The following is a 17,940-nucleotide window of genomic DNA, read 5'->3' as shown; positions in this document are numbered from 1 at the left end:
CTTGACAAACATACTTACTGACCGTCCTTATCTGTGATGACATTCAGATACACGAACAGAGTGCCCGATCGAACTAGTATGCTAACCCCCTAAAGTAATCCGAATATGTGAAGTGGTACCCCACTCCGAGCCAATTTCTATTTAGTAGATGCAGTCTCTCTGGTACCTTATGTGTTTCCTGCAAACAAATCAGATCAGATTTTTCTGCCCGTAGAAATTGAAATACAGCCTGCCTTTTAATGCTAGAGCCAAGGCCCCTAACATTCCAGCTAATTAATTATATGTGTCCTGCCATATTTGCAAGCTGAGAATACAAGCAGCCCCAGAACCTCTTTATGAATCAATGTTTCGGCAACCAGAAAAACGTAATTTTGTTGTTTGGAATTTTTTTCTCACTACGCCATGTGCCGGTCAGATTAATTGCTTTTATATGTTGATAGATCAGGCATTTCTGAACGTGGCGATACTAAATATGTGTGTATTTTTAAAACTGTATTATTTTCAATGGGACCAAAGGGCAATGATTTGAAATTTTTTATTTATTTTTTCCATTTATTATTGATTTTGCTAGTCTGATCCATCCGCTCTTGTTAGCCGCATGTCTGCTGATCAGATCAGCAGACATGTGGAGGGATTACCGCGGCCTCCCACATAGGACAGACACGGCCAAGGATGAACCAGTACATCCTTGGTCGTGAAGGGTTTAATACTTTGTAGAGAATCCTTTGCAGGAAATGACTGCCTGAAGAGTGGAATGCAATGTTTTATCGAATTCTAATCGCTCCGATTTTCATGCCGTGTGTTCTATGCCTTAACCTCTTAATGACTGAGCCAATTTTGCAATTTTCAAGCTTTGAATTTTTACACCTTTAAACCAGAGATTTATATCACATAAAATGGTTAATAAATAACATTTCCCATTTCTCTACTTTACATCAGCACCATTGTTGAAATTTTTTTTTTATTTTTTTTTGTTAGATGTTAGATGGGTTAAATGTTTATCAGTAATTTCTCTTTTTTGCAACAAAATTTACAAAAGCATATTTTTATGGCTCTCATCACCTTTGAAGTGACTTAAGTCACATTTAGTGTTAGAATGTTTAAACCTTCTAATATTTTAGAAATGATGCTGTTGCAAAGTAGATACAGTATGTAGTAAATATTACCTAATTATTTTTTTTTTCGTGTCATTAATCAGGAGCCGTACTTTCTTCAATATTAATAATTTTACACTTCGTCGGAGTGATTGTCTTCGCTTGAAGGAAAGGGTAGAGTACAACTACGATGTGATGGGGCGTGGCCTAATGATGGACGACACAGGACGTATCTTTTAATTGCTGCTGTATCTCCAACCTCAAAAGCGACGTAGAAGAAGATAAAACTCATCCATTTCTGGTAAAAAAAAGAAGTATAAAAGCTTCAGGAAGACATGAGGAGCCTTTAGAGACTAAATTTGACAGATTTCACATCAAAATAGTTGTAACCCAGGTCTCCTTAAGCTGTAAGTGGCGCATGGAGGTGCCTCTGTGACAGGACAATTATTCTACTACTAAGCACCAGAGAAGATAATTTCTCACAAAATAATTTAATATTCTTTATCTGCTTTTATCAATAATCTAAATTATCCCACAATTAGTGGATAATCTCCTCACACTGCTGAATAACATCCCTCTGAGGAGACTGCAAACTGCCTTTATGTATTGAAGAAGCCATCTAGTTGTCATGGGGACACCCCAGAAAACTTAAGTTACAGCTATTCAGGAAATTTACTTTGACTAAATTTGCCCTCAAAGAAGTAAGAAACATCCCCACCTACAATTTAAGATCTTTTTGGAGCAATTCTGACTTGGTACAAGAGAATTATTTAAAGCTGAAATTGACAGTGTTGAATTCCTGTCAGTGCTGCCTATGAACCCTGTTTAACTCTGATCTATGACAGGATAACTGCCCTGACAGAAAGCATTCTTGACAGCTTTTTGGAGAAATTGTTCTGATTAAAACGAACTACACTTGATAAAAAGAGACCCTAATAAATATATTAAGACCATAATTGATAATATCTGTGCAAATTCACAGGATAAATCGGCGGCTGAAATCAGTGGTGCAAACAACTGTAGCCAGCCTGACAGACTTATATGCAGTTTACATATCAGAGATCTTCTATAGCCTCAGCTGTGACACTTCTGACGGTAATACTAAAACCTGGTCTGACTTGTTTTGACACTTGGCAGAAAGAGAGCCCTTTACTGAATGATTCTAGGCATACCCTATGAAAAATTAAGCTGGTACAACGTAATTATTATTATTATTGTTATTATTATTGCCTGTGTAAACTGCATAGGTGAATACCAGTGCAACTTTAATATAAACCCTTGCATGTCAGTCACTTCTGAACATCTGACAGCCTAAACTAAGTGTGGTCCAACTAATCTCAATACTCAAGGGAGAGAGGACTCTCCCCTGCATAATTCCAGACATCGTTCAAGAAAAATAAAGCTGGCACAAAAAAGTTAGAGACTAAAACATTGCGGGATTGCTGACAGTGGTAATGAATAGTAAAGCTCTCTAGACATCAAAGAGATATAATAGATTAGGCAAACTAGTTATACACCAAGTTTAAAAACTATAATTAATCCCTTAAGTGACCTACTATATAATATTAATATTCCTGAAACAAAATGTCTCAAAAAGATAACAGAAAAGGAAAAGAGGAAAATACTTCGACTACATCAACAAACACCAAAGAGGCACCAACTAACACAACAAATATTTCACCTGGGAATCCAAGCTCTAGAGCAATTCCCAAAATAATTAAAGACAAACTCCAACAAGGGAAGAAAAGAGGCTCAAGACAAAAAGAAAAGGATGCGTGAAAAAACAGAGATGCTGACTGGGATGCTTGGGCCATGGATTCAGATTCAGATTCTGGAAATTAACTTTCTTCTTCACTCAACAGTCCAGATAAACAAAGAGCACGCTTGGATGTCGAAAATAACCCACCTGATACCTCACCGATGGACTTAGGAGCTGTAAAAGAAAATGTTATTTTATCACAAGATATACTCTCACTCCAAAAATTCATTTCGTACTCCCTTTCTAATTTCAGAATGTCAATTCAGTCGGACTTAGATCAACGGTTCAACGAAATGAGATCAACTTTCAATTCTATGTCCACAAGAATTAAAAAACAGAAACTGAAGTCGATTCATTGAAAAAAGATACCAAAGTGGTCGCTATAGAGCAATTGAAAATGAAAGAAGAAATCAGAATTTTGAAACAAAAACTAACTGACCAAGAAGACAGGAATCGCAGGAATAATTTTAAGGTTAGAGGCATTCCTGAAAATGTCAAAAATAACGAACTTTTGCAATATATCCAGAAACTACTGAAAACAACCTTGCCTAACATGTCAGAATTGGATTTGACTGTAGATAGGGTTCATAGGCTACCTAGACCAAAATTTATATCACAAGACACTCCGAGGGATACCATTCTCAGGATACATTTCTATAAAACGAAAGAAAAACTATTTGAATACCTAAGACTTCACAAGAGTCTTCCTTCACCCTACAAGAATTTAAAGATTTTTTCGGATTTATCTAAAGAAACCATTCTACAGAGGAAAAGTCTCAATAGTATCACTCAACTACTTAGACAGAACAACATATCATATAGATGGGGATTTCCTACAAAGATCCTAATACATCATCAAGGAAAGACTTTGTCTATCATCTCTGCGAAAGAAGGCGAGAAGATGCTGAAGGATCTTGGACTCGTTACAACTTGATTTATTATTTCTTCTCTAGGCTCATCAATTTAGTTGGACAATATTTATGGTCCACCACCTGGATTTGAAGAACACTTCATTATCACTGGATTTGGATATCCACTCATAAAAGAGGTTGGAGTAAGACATTGGCTGTTGAACTTTACTCCCATCAGGAGTGATTCTTGAAATGGGTTTCATTTCATTTCCATATCAAGATCCTCCAGGAAGACTTTGGGACTTATGTTATACAGTTATGTTTTTCTTGTTTGTATTACTTGTGTTTAACCTTTTTCTTTCCATACAGGAACAAAATAATAGTCAAGTTATATGTTTATACGAATCTAATCTTTGGTTACCCCACACAACATTCGGAATAACCACCTTTTTCAATACTATTGCTAATGACACTTAATCTCTTGACATATAATGTCAGGGGACTAAACAGTCCAAGGAAGAGATTTGCGGTATGGAAATTCCTGAATGAATCAAAGGCGGATGTTGTAGGTCTCCAAGAGACAAAATTTAAAAAGTCCAAACCGCCTTCATTCAACCATAGACGTTTTCCCCACAAATATACTTCCTCAAATGAAAAAAAAAAAAGGCTGGAGTGGCTATTCTAATTAGAGATTCTGTAACCTTTGAACTTATTACTAAGGTATCTGATAATGCAGGTAGGTATTGCATAATAGTGTGCAAAATCAACAACACAATATATACATTTGTTAATGTATACGCACCAAATAGAGGCCAGATACACTTCCTTAATAAGTTGATGACTATTGTCAGAGAAGTTCAGAAGGGGGATTTGATTCTTTTTGGTGATTTTAATATGGTACCAAATGGCATGCTAGATTCAACATCTAAAACAAGATATCTTTTACCTACATTAGATAATTGGCTTGAAGACGAAGAATTGTTTGATATGTTCAGGTGCTTAAATACGAGTTCAAGAGAGTATACGTATTATTCTGACTCCCATAAGACTTGGTTCTAACTACATTATTTACAATAAATAAATTTAAATCTGTAAGCATAGGTCAAAGAACCTGGTCTGACCATTGCCCTGTAAATTTTCAGATAAGTTCTGGAAAATTAGATAATAGTGATAGAATATGGAAGTGCAATTCGTATTTGCTTAGAAACCCAAAACATACTGCAGTAATTGAAGAAGCCCTTAAAATAATTTAAAGGAAAATGACACAAACGACATCTCAATTAGCTCTCTTTGGAACGCACATAAAGCGGTCATAAGAGGGATAATGATACAAATTAACAGTAAAGATAAAAAGCAAAAATTGAAGAAATTCAAAGAAATTTCAGACAAAATTAGGGAAGCTGAACACATACAAATAATAAACCCATCAGATGCAAATTACTCCCACATTCTGAATCTGAGAATAGAACTAAATTCTTTACTAACCCAAGAGTACAACAAAGTGACGTTAATAAACAAAACAAATTTTTACCATTCTAATAATAGACCCACAAAATTAATGATGAAAAGAATTAGGCAAAAAGAGTTAAAAGTAGAATACCAGCAATTAAAAATAAAGACAGTATCCTTTGTAAACATCCTAAAGATATTGCAAATTCCTTCGCCAGATACTACCACGATTTATATAACTTGAAAGATAACGATAACCTAATACAACCCACTGAAAAATCAATAAAGGATTTTCTAGATAAAATTGACCTTCCCAAAATTTCAAATAATGATTTAAAATCTTTAAATAAGCTATATACAAAAGAAGAAGTTTTATTAGTCATCAAACAGTTTAAATTAGAGAAATCACCAGGTCCCGACGGGCTAAATAATGAATATTATAAAACATTTGGAGATATATTATCCCCATATCTGACCAGATTAATTAACTACAGAAGGACATATCCCAAAAGAGATGCTTACAGCTAATATTACTATTATCCCAAAAAATAAAGGTGATCCTCTAGACATGTCAAATTATAGGCCGATATCCTTGATTGACACAGATATGAAGTTAATCTCTAAGCTTATTGCAAACCGGCTTCAGAAAATTCTCCCTAATTTGATCCACTTGGATCAGGTGGGGTTTATTAAAGACAGGCAGTCATCTGATGCGACGCATAAAATTTTGAACCTTGTGGATCTGGTTGAGAAAAATCAGGAGCCTTCTCTGCTCCTTTCATTGGATGCAGAGAAGGCTTTCGATAGGATCCATTGGGGTTACATGATAGCAACCTTGAAAAAAATTTGGATTTAATGGTCAGATATTAAAATTAATATTAGAAATTTATTCCCAACCCACTGCAAAAATCTACGTCAATAACTTCCTCTCTAGTAATTTTTCTATAAGCAATGGAACCAGACAGGGCTGCCCACTCTCTCCTTTATTATTTGCCTTTATATGGAACCCCTAGCTGAAAAAATTAAGAGTAAGAGAAAATATAAAAGGTATTTCCACAAATCACAAACAGTATAAAATCACACTATATGCTGACGATGTAATTCTTAGTATAACCGACCCACTAGAGTCACTTAGAAATACAATTAATATTCTGGATGATTTCTCAGCCGTATCATATTATAAAATCAATTATTCTAAGTCCCAAATTTTGGGTTATAACATAGACCCTGATTTAAAAGATTGTATTCAGAAGGAATTTGCCTTCAAGTGGGAAACTGAAAAATTGAAATATTTAGGGATATACATTACAAACCCAACCAAAAAAATTGTATCTATGAACATAACCCCATTATTAAACAACATCCAAAATGAATTGAAAAATTTAAAGATGACTGAAGTTTCATGGATGGGAAAGGTCATATCATATAAATCTATTATTTTGCCGAAAATTCTATACTTTTTCCGATGTTTAACAATTCCTAAGCATTGGATCCATAAACTACAATCTCAGTTATCACTATTCATCTGGCAAAATAAGAAACCTAGAATTTCCCAAAACATTTTATGTAAACATAAGAGGAATGGAGGCCTAGGTTTACCGAATATTTACGCTTATTATTTAACTAGTCTCATTAAACAGACCCAAAATAGTCTAATTACCGAATTTAAAAATAGTTGGGTACATATAGAAAAACATTATAATCGAAACATTCCCAAATCAGATATCATTTTGGCCCAACTTTTAAACACACAAAAAACATTAACTAAATTTCAAACAAGTAAAGCAGAACTATGGGCATGGAAATCCCTATTAAAAACATTGATGAAAGATAATGTACCTTTGGAGGATATTAAATGTTGCCCAATTGAAACAATACAAATTCTTACTCCCAAAATGAACATAATAAAATGGAAACAATACAACATAAACAATTTTCTCGACCTAATAGAAAATAACAAAATCTTGCCCTTCAAAAACATACAAAGTAAATTCAACATCCCAAATAAAGAGAAAAAAAATTGGTACCGTATGGAAAATTTTCTTACAAACAAAAAACAAAAAACCTAGATTTCAGCTTCCTAAACCCCTAATAAATTTATTGAATAATCCATTAAACCAAATTATTTGGAAAACCAGTAATATATATTCCTTGCTAAATGAAGATTATGAATTTGAGAAAAAGCTAAACCTAAATAATTGGGAGAAAGATTTGCACAAGAAATTCCCTATAAGTACATGGAAACAAGCTCTGGAAACAACTTATGCAACTGCAACCTGTGCTTCTCTTCAGGAGACATATTATAAAGTGTATTCCAGATGGTACTATACCCCTCTAAAGTTGTGCAAGTTTTCTGCTGAAAACTCACCACTATGTTGGAGAGGTTGCGGGAAAAATGGATCCTTTATCCACATTTTCTGGGGATGTCCTTTACTTAAACCCTTATGGAAGAAAGTCAGAGACCTCTTAAAGCAATTGACTACAAAAGATATAAATCTTACTCCAGAATTGGTTATTCTTTCCATAGGGTTAGAAGAATATGAGAAAAAGTATAGATACAATGTCTGTCACATTTTCTTAGTTATTAAGAATTTATTAGCAGCCAACTGGAGAGAAGAAAGAATCCCATCTATTTCAGAAGTTATGGACAGGGTTTCAGCTCATAATTTATAATATTGCGTTAAAAGAAAAAAACTATCAAAGATATAAAATAAGATGGTCTCTTTGGTCCCAGAAATACATGCCAAACCTTGTTTTGAATTAGTTCCTTGACATTATCTAAATAATATAAATGTAATATGTTATTTCCGAATGTGTTTATATACTGTACTAAATGAATATGAGTTTATAATCTTGCTTGACTTTGAAACTTAACGGATTACCTCAACGTCTTCCTCCTTCCCTTTCTCCTCCCCCTTTATATTCCCTAACTCCTTCCATTCCCACTTCCCCTCCAATACCCCTTCCCATCCACTTTTAGCCTACCCTTTCTTCCCTTCCTCTTCCCCTTCTTTGTTATTTCAACAATGTTTTTAAGAATGCATTTTAAATACTTCAATTACCCCTCCCGTTATTGTAAACCCCTTAAAATTTAATAAAGTATACAACTGCGATGTGATATATCGTAGGGAAATGGCCAGGCTTCGTAAAGGTAAGATGTGTTTTGTACATGTTTGTACATATGTTAGTCTGTACCTATTATTAGATTTTGTTATACATTCTAACTCTAGATGGGGTTGTAGTTTTGGCCATAATTTTGAGTTTGAAGGGGAATCTTGTAATGCCACTTAAGAATGTGTCTGTATACGCCATCAGACATTATAACTTGATGGAATGTATAGGGTTAGGGCTCCTTCTGAAGAATATATTAAATTGTACCTTTTAGTATTGTGTTTTCTTAAAGGGAACCTTTCAGGTACAATATGCACCCAGAAGCATGAATCAGAAATCACCGTACTTCCGATCATGCGCACTAGACCTCTCTGAAGCCAAGACAAAAACACACAACTTCATAATGCGCGTGACCAGAAGTGCTGGGCATTCAGATCCATGATTACTGACCCTAAGCCGGCGTTCTGAGGCGGTGCAACGCACACAGGTACACTTGTCACTGACGATGGGCCATAGGTATGGAATAGTAGGTTAGTATGCCCCTGTGGGCATGCTAACATGCTAAGAGGTTGGAATGAGCACAGGAAATAGCACCCTTGTGACTAGTCCCTGCGTTCATTAGCATATTTTCATAAAGGGTCTTTAGAAATGCTTTTTCTTATGATCTCTTATGTATGTTACTAGATATATGAAATTTTAGGCAAGGATTAGCAATATTCACCCAGAACTGCTCATGGTCCTGAGTGCATATTGCACCTGACAGATTTCCTTTAACCCCTTCACAACCACAGGACAAGACGGTACGTCTTATTTTAACGTGACTTAACGACCAAGGGATCTACCATTACGTCCTAACAATCGCGGGGCACAAGGGGCTGTGATCAAGGCCAGTGACTTGTCTTATCCGACAGCAGAGTCACTACTCCCGCAGCCACAGATAGTGCCTGTGCCGTCCCCGGCTGTTTAACTTCCTAATTGCTGCAATCAATACCGATAGCGAAACTTAGGGGATTAGGAGAGGGATCACTCTCCCCCCTAATCGGGACCCCCGTCATGTAATCACTAGTGCCTGATCGTTGTCATGGTCACACAAGGCCGTATTGACGACTTATGGGACACCTGACTACTGGGAGCCTGTGTGACCATGCCTGCAGCATGATCAGACACCCTCTCTCAGCGCAACGCTAACAGCTGTAATGTCCTGCAGCGATTGAGCATTGCAAAACATTGCAGCTATGACCAGAGCACTGTGGGGTGCTGTCCCATAAAGGGAGGCAGGGTAAGAAGAAGAAAACACTGCACTCCATCCGCTGTGCAGGATAACTCGTTTATTCAAAGGTGCAGGGTAAAAGGCTGGGCACAACCTGTGAGCTGACTCCTACACGAGGACGACGGCTGTTTCACCTATTAATTAGGCTTCCACGGGTCCACATGTGAAGCCGAGACAACACGCCTTATGTATGAGTGCCCACAGGCTGCGTCACAAAACCACATAAAAACAACGGGGAATGTACATACACACAAAAACAGGTGGTTGAGCAAAACACTCGAATACAGATACAAAATAAACTCATACATCACAATAGGACAAGGAGTAGAGCCGTGAAGTATTCATAAAAAATTCATAAAAAATACCGTCAGATCAACACGGTCATTTAAACCCAAAGCGCCTTGTGCCCCATAGTTAATTATTAGTTTGGCCTCTGTTTGTAATAAGAGTTTGTGCAAGTCACCCCCTTTAGGGGGAGGGTGACTTTCTTGAGGCCAGCAAAGCGCAAGACGTTTGAGTGATCAGCCTAGGGGAGCCTTTACCAGATGCAACGGAGTTGTAGTGTTCCCTGAATCTTATATACAAACATCTTATGGTTTTTCCTATGTAGAACCTACCACACACACAGAGGACTACATAGACAACAAACTTGGTTTTACAAGAAATAAACTGGTGAACCTTATGCATGTGTGAACCAACCTGCAGGGAACAGGCGGTAAGATAAAGGTTACAGAACCTACAGTTCCCACACCGGTAATTTCCCGGTGGGCAGCATCTATCAAGCCACATAGAGGGGCTAGTGAGTGTGATGTTATGCTTTTACACAGTTTTTACATTTTTCAGATGCAGTTAAAAATAAACGTCCGAGGACGGGCTGTATTCTACCAAGGGGGAGTGTGACGCCTTGGCAAAAACCAGGTTGTCACAGAGACTGCACAAATCTTCCAGGTGCAGGACTCTATCCTCCTTGGCATACCAACACAAACCCACACCCAGGTACACAACACCAGCCAGCAAAGCCTAGTCACCGCCCATGACAATAGGGACACACCAATGAGCGGGGCTAAGTGGATGGTGACGCCCACCTAGGAGTTTTGAGGTGTTCTGGGAGGGAACTAAAAAGTCTAAGTAAGGAGTTGAGTAGCCTGCCAGTGCCGAGAGCGGGAATCCGGTCGGGAATCCGGTCCGGAGGCCGTGCACAGTCGAGGTGCCTGGACAATAGGGCAAGGACTGCTTCAAGCCCCTTGTTAATTAGCCAGCAGGGGACAAGATTCCACGTCTTGTCCCACCAGCAAGCCCAGAGAGCAAGACGGAAGCCCAACGAGGGGGATAGGGCTCCGCAATTGCCTGCCAAGATCCCACGGGTCAGTTCTCACGGACCACAGCACCTAAACACAGAATCACCATGAGTGGACTTCCCCGTTTAAAACAGAGAAGTCAAACTAAGGACACGAACACTAAGTGCAGGAGGAAGGGACCCCTGTTTGTTGTACCAAAATGTGGGACCCGAATACACCCGCCGGAGGTCACCGGTCACTGGCAATTTGTTTTACCACTTGGTCTTTGTGTGAATTCCTTTAGAACTGTAAGTACACCAATACCACCCGGTCCAACCCTGCTGGATACGCTCCGCAGCATCCTTTCCCGTACACCTGGGTTCTGGGACAACACCTCCCCTACCTGTGGAGGGGATTCCATCCTGCTGCCCCGCTCCATCAGCCCCGGGCGCCCCATATCAAGGCAGCAGCGATGTCATCAGCCATCACCGCAACCCATGGGTGGCATCACTGACAAACTCTTCCCCTGTAAATACCCCCCCTTTTTATTGTTGTGGGCGGCCGGCTGCTGCGCGAGCCCCGGATCCGGCTGCCACTCGAGCCACAGCCACGATCCCGGATCCAAGCGCCTTGGGTACCCTTCCCTGCCGTGGTCAGTCGCCCCTGCCGCGACATAAGTAGTTACCTCACACAAACATCCCATACCCCCACAGTCCTCGGTCGACAGTCTCACCTAATTGTACCTCCCGATTGCTTGTCAGGCACCTGTAGCTACACCAGTGACGCCAGCTTTTGTACTTTCGTTTTCAGCACAACCCCCTCTCAACTGACTGGCAAGTCTATGGGGAAAAGGCCCAGGAGTGGGGCACTGGATTTATCAGCCAGTCTCATTGAGCAACCTGAAAATGGGCAATCTGCAAACAGGTAAGTGATCCATCACTGACTCCGCGATCATTACATAAGCGTATTATTACTCCCGCCGCCCCCCCAGTGGACATATCTTCAATACCAGACATACATATATGCTACAAAGACTTTTCCGCTAACAGATTCAGTCTCTCTCTCTCTATTTTTTTTTGTAATCAGATACATTTTTAGTGCATTTTAACCATTTACATTACAAACAGAAAGGCCAAGGAGTGGGGCACTGGATTTATCAGCCAGTCTCATTGAGCAACCTAACAATGTCCAACCTGCAAAGAGGTAAGTGATCCATATTACATAAGCGTATTAATACTCCCGCCCCTCCCCAGTGGACATATCTTCAATGCCACACATACATATGTGCTGCAAAGACTTTTAAGCTAACAGATTCAGTCTATCAGATACATTTTTATTGCATTTTAAACATTTACACTACAAACATAGAAAAACTCTGTGCAAGGAGTTACCTCACACAAACATCCCATCCCCCACCCTCCCCGGTTGACAGTCTCACCTATTTGTACCTCCTGACTCTCCTTTCCTTCCTAAAGAACCATTCTTCTTCTATATCATCGTCCATTGGCTCTCCCATAAATCTTATAGCCCAAACAGCCTGTCTTTCAGAAGTTCAAATTATGTTAATCCTGGGAAGTCCAGCCACTTTCCTTTCAAATTGTGCCCTTTTACTTTTCTTAGGATAAATATTTTTCTCCAGAAGAATAATGAAATTAACTTTCTGAACAGATTCCTTACTAGTTGGTGACTTTTCATACAGCCAATACGAGGCATTAAGATTCTTGGCCACAAATAAAAAGCGCGCAATTGCTAATTTCTCATGTTCTTCCATCCCCACTTCGTCCACGTAGCCCAGCACACACACCAAAGGATTCCTGGATAACACCACCTGTGTACAAATTGGATAAAGTTTAATACTATGATCCAGAACCCCTGTAGGCACGGGTACTCCCACAGCATGTGTACAATCTTTGCTTCTTCTACTGTGCACTTAGGGCATTTGGAGTCCGCCCTCACTCCCGCTTTATACATACACACAGGAGTCTTGTAGACTCTATATAAAACATATATCTGTGAGAGTCTCTTCATCTCACTCAGAGATACTTTGGTAACATATTGAATAATGGAATTCAATTTGTCCGCTACAGTCTCTCCCAGATCATCCCCCCACTTCGCAAAGGCCCCAATTGGGTGCCTAACAATAAACATGGCCAGCAGCCCCCACATATCATTGATATACAACATGCAGTACACCTTTGTGTTCCTAATATATCCTGATATGCTTCCAATGCTGCAAATGACTCACATTACCTTTTCCAAGGATCCCCTTGTATCTCCCAAAAACAATAAAAGTTCATCCGCATACAGGGCCACTTTCTGTTCCAAACTCCCATTGGGTTGAATTCAGGAATTCACCCACCTCCTGATGCACCTTAGCAGAATACAAGTCAGAGAAAAATGCCCCAGCACTTTCAGAATATCAGGATTTATCTTTGACTACTGCCCTTTCCACCGACTGTAGGTATGCAATGTATGCCGATTCTCTTTGTGCTGCAGCTATCCCAGACAATAAATGACCGGCCCACTCCCCGTTTTCAACAGACTGCACGGTTTGAAACATTTTCTTTCACTCCGCTGCCTGTAGAGTCAATTTGGTGATCATTTTTTGAGCCGCCCTCATCCTATCCTATGCTGCCGCCGTTGGGTCCTATATCTGAACACACTCCGCCTTCCCGAATTCCTGGAATGCAAGCTGATCCTGCCTCTTTGCCTCCGATTTAATTCTAGATTCCTTATATATATAGTCCCCTAAAATATGCCTTCATAGCTTCCCAAACCATGCCAATAGATGCCGATCCTTCAATAAACCTAAGATATTCCCGCACACCCTCTCAAATACCGCCAACTTCTTACACCAACTGCAGACAAAAGGGATTTAATTTCCATAAGAGCCTACCCTGGTTCCGTTGTTCCCCCTAATCCAATTCAACACATAAAGGCGAGTGGTCTGACACCGTTCTAGGGAAGTATTTGGTTCCCACTAGCAATCATTGCATTGCTTCATTACCTAAGGCCAAATCTATACGTGAGAGGGATGAAAATGTAGCCGAATACCAGAAGTACTGATACACCTCTGGGTGGCGAGTCCTCCACAGGTCAATTAGTGCTGTTTCCGTAAGTAAATTACCAAACGGCGTACAGTTTCCACCCACTTTTCGCGTCTCATGCCTCCCCTTATCCCAGTGAGAGTTTGGAACAATATTAAAGTCTCCAATTTGCACAAAGGGAATCCCCGGAAACTCCGTAATTATATTAGCAAGCTGTGAATAAATTTATTACAGTATGGCAGAGATATATAGGGATATCATTAATACAGGTCTAGCCCCCAGCCAACTTGACAAACATACATACCGACCGTCCTTATCTGTGATGACCCTCAGATATACGAACATAGTGCCCAATCGAACTAGTATGCTAACCCCCTAAAGTAATCCGAATATGTGAAGTGGTACCCCACTCCGAGCCAATTTCTATTTAGTAGATGCAGTCTCTCTGGTACCTTATGTATTTCCTGCAAACAAATCAGATCAGATTTTTCTGCCCGTAGAAATTGAAATACAGCCTGCCTTTTACTGTTAGAGCCAAGGCCCCTAACATTCCACCTAATTAATTTTATGCATCTTGCCATATTTGCAAGCAGAGAATACAAGCAGCCCCAGAACTTCTTTATGAAACAATGTTTCGGCAACCAGAAAAACGTAATTTTGTTGTTTGGAATTTTTTTCTTGCTACGCCATGTGCCGGTCAGATTAATTGCTTTTATATGTTGATAGATCAGGCATTTCTGAATGTGGCGATACTAAATATGTGTGTATTTTTATAACTGTTTTATTTTCAATGGGACCAAACGGCAATGATTTGAAATTTTTTATTTATTTTTTCCATTTATTATTGATTTTGCTAGTCTGATCCATCCACTCTTGTTAGCCGCATGTCTGCTGATCATATCAGCAGACATGTGGAGGGATTACCGCGGGCTCCCACATAGGACAGACACGGCCAAGGACGTACCAATACATCCTTGGTCGTGAAGGGGTTAATACTTTGTAGAGAATCCTTTGCAGGTAATGACTGCCTGAAGAGTGGAATGCGGTTTTATCGAATTCTACTCGCTCCGATTTTCATGCCGTGTGTCTTAGGCCTTAACCTCTTAATGACTGAGCCAATTTTGCAATTTTCAAGCTTTGAATTTTTACACCTTTAAACCAGAGATTTATATCACACAAAATGGTTTCCCATTTCTCTACTTTACATCAGCACCATTGTTGAAAAAAATTTTTTTTTTTTTTTGTTAGATGTTAGACTGATGTTTATCAGTAATTTCTCTTTTTTGCAACAAAATTTACAAAAGCATATTTTTATGGCTCTCATCACCTTTGAAGTGACTTAAGTCACATTTAGTGTTAGAATGTTTAAACCTTCTAATATTTTAGAAATGATGCTGTTGCAAAGTAGATACAGTATGTAGTAAATATTACCTAATTATTTTTTTTTCCGTGTCATTAATCAGGAGCCGTACTTTCTTCAATATTGATAATTTTACACTTTGTCGGAGTGATCGTCTTCGCTTGAAGGAAAGGGTAGAGTACAACTACGATGTGATATATCATAACGAAATGGCCAGGCTTCGTAAAGGTAAGATGTGTTTTGTACATGTTTGTACATATGTTAGTCTGTACCTATTATTAGATTTTGTTATACATTCTAACTCTAGATGGGGTTGTAGTTTTGGCCATAATTTTGAGTTTGAAGGGGAATCTTGTAATGCCACTTAAGTATGTGTCTGTATACGCCACCAGACATTATAACTTGATGGAATGTATAGGGTCAGGGCTCCTTCTGAAGAATATATTAAATTGTACCTTTTAGTATTGTGTTTTCTTAAAGGGATCCAAGCGCCTTGGGTACCCTTCCCTGCCGTGGTCAGTCGCCCCTGCAGCGACATAAGGAGTTACCTCACACAAACATCCCATACCCCCACAGTCCTCGGTCGACAGTCTCACCTAATTGTACCTCCCGATTGCTTGTCAGGCACCTGTAGCTACACCAGTGACGCCAGCTTTTGTACTTTCGTTTTCAGCACAACCCCCTCTCAACTGACTGGCAAGTCTATGGGGAAAAGGCCCAAAAGTGGGGCACTGGATTTATCAGCCAGTCTCATTGAGCAACCTGAAACTGGGCAACCTGCAAACAGGTAAGTGATCCATCACTGACTCCACGATCATTACATAAGAGTATTTTTACTCCCGCCCCCCCCCCCCCAGTGGACATATCTTCAATACCAGACATACATATATCCTACAAAGACTTTTCCGCTAACAGATTCAGTCTCTCTCTCTATTTTTTTTTGTAATCAGATACATTTTTAGTGCATTTTAACCATTTACATTACAAACAGAAAGGCCCAGGAGTGGGGCACTGGATTTATCAGCCAGTCTCCTTGAGCAACCTAACAATGTCCAACCTGCAAAGAGGTAAGTGATCCATATTACATAAGCGTATTAATACTCCCGCCCCTCCCCAGTGGACATATCTTCAATGCCACACATACATATGTGCTGCAAAGACTTTTAAGCTAACAGATTCAGTCTATCAGATACATTTTTATTGCATTTTAAACATTTACACTACAAACATAGAAAAACCCTGTGCAAGGAGATACCTCACACAAACATCCCATCCCCCACCCTCCCCGGTTGACAGTCTCACCTATTTGTACCTCCCGACTCTCCTTTCCTTCATAAAGAACCATTCTTCTTCTATATCATTGTCCATTGGCTCTCCCATAGATCTTATAGCCCAAACAGCCTGTCTTTCAGAAGTTCAAATTATGTTAATCCTGGGAAGTCCAGCCACTTTCCTTTCAAATTGTGCCCTTTTACTTTTCTTAGGATAAATATTTTTCTCCAGAAGAATAATGAAATTAACTTTCTGAACAGATTCCTTACTAGTTAGTGCCTTTTCATACAGCCAATACGAGGCATTAAGATTCTTGGCCACAAATAAAAAGCGCGCAATTGCTAATTTCTCATGTTCTTCCATCCCCACTTCGTCCACGTAGCCCAGCACACACACCAAAGGATTCCTGGATAGCACCACCTGTGTACAAATTGGATAAAGTTTAATACTATGATCCAGAACCCCTGTAGGCACGGGTACTCTCACAGCATGTGTACAATCTTTGATTCTTCTACTGTGCACTTAGGGCATTTGGAGTCCGCCCTCACTCCCGCTTTATACATACACACAGGAGTCTTGTAGACTCTATATAAAACATATATCTGTGAGAGCCTCTTCATCTCACTCAGAGATACTTTGGTAACATATTGAATAATGGAATTCAATTTGTCCGCTACAGTCTCTCCCAGATCCTCCCCCCACTTCGCAAAGGCCCCAATTGGGTGCCTAACAATAAACATGGCCTGCAGCCCCCCACATATAATTGATATACAACCTGCAGTACACCTTTGTGTTCCTAATATATCCTGATATGCTTCCAATGCTGCAAATGACTCACATTACCTTTTCCAAGGATCCCCTTGTATCTCCCAAAAACAATAAAAGTTCATCCGCATACAGGGCCACTTTCTGTTCCAAACTCCCATTGGGCTGAATTCAGGAATTCATCCACCTCCTGATGCACCTTAGCAGAATACAAGTCAGAGAAAAATGCCCCAGCACTTTCAAAATATCAGGATTTATCTTTGACTACTGCCCTTTCCACCGACTGTAGGTATGCAATGTATGCCGATTCTCTTTGTGCTGCAGCTATCCCAGACAATGAATGACCGGCCCACTCCCCGTTTTCAACAGACTGCACGGTTTGAAACATTTTCTTTCACTCCGCTGCCTGTAAAGTCAATTTGGTGATCATTTTTTGAGCCGCCCTCATCCTATCCTATGCTGCCACCGTTGGGTCCTATATCTGAACACACTCCGCCTTCCCGAATTCCTGGAATGCAAGCTGATCCTGCCTCTTTGCCTCCGATTTAATTCTAGAGATTCCTTATATATATAGTCCCCTAAAATACGCCTTCATAGCTTCCCAAACCATGCCAATAGATGCCGATCCTTCATTAAACCTAAGATATTCCCGCACACCCTCTCAAATACCGCCAACTTCTTACAT

The sequence above is a fragment of the Anomaloglossus baeobatrachus genome, chromosome 9, assembly GCF_048569485.1.
Source record: "Anomaloglossus baeobatrachus isolate aAnoBae1 chromosome 9, aAnoBae1.hap1, whole genome shotgun sequence".
Classification (NCBI taxonomy): Eukaryota; Metazoa; Chordata; class Amphibia; order Anura; family Aromobatidae; genus Anomaloglossus; species Anomaloglossus baeobatrachus.
The sequence above is the reverse complement of the archived record's forward strand: the minus strand, read 5'-3'. Positions refer to the sequence as shown.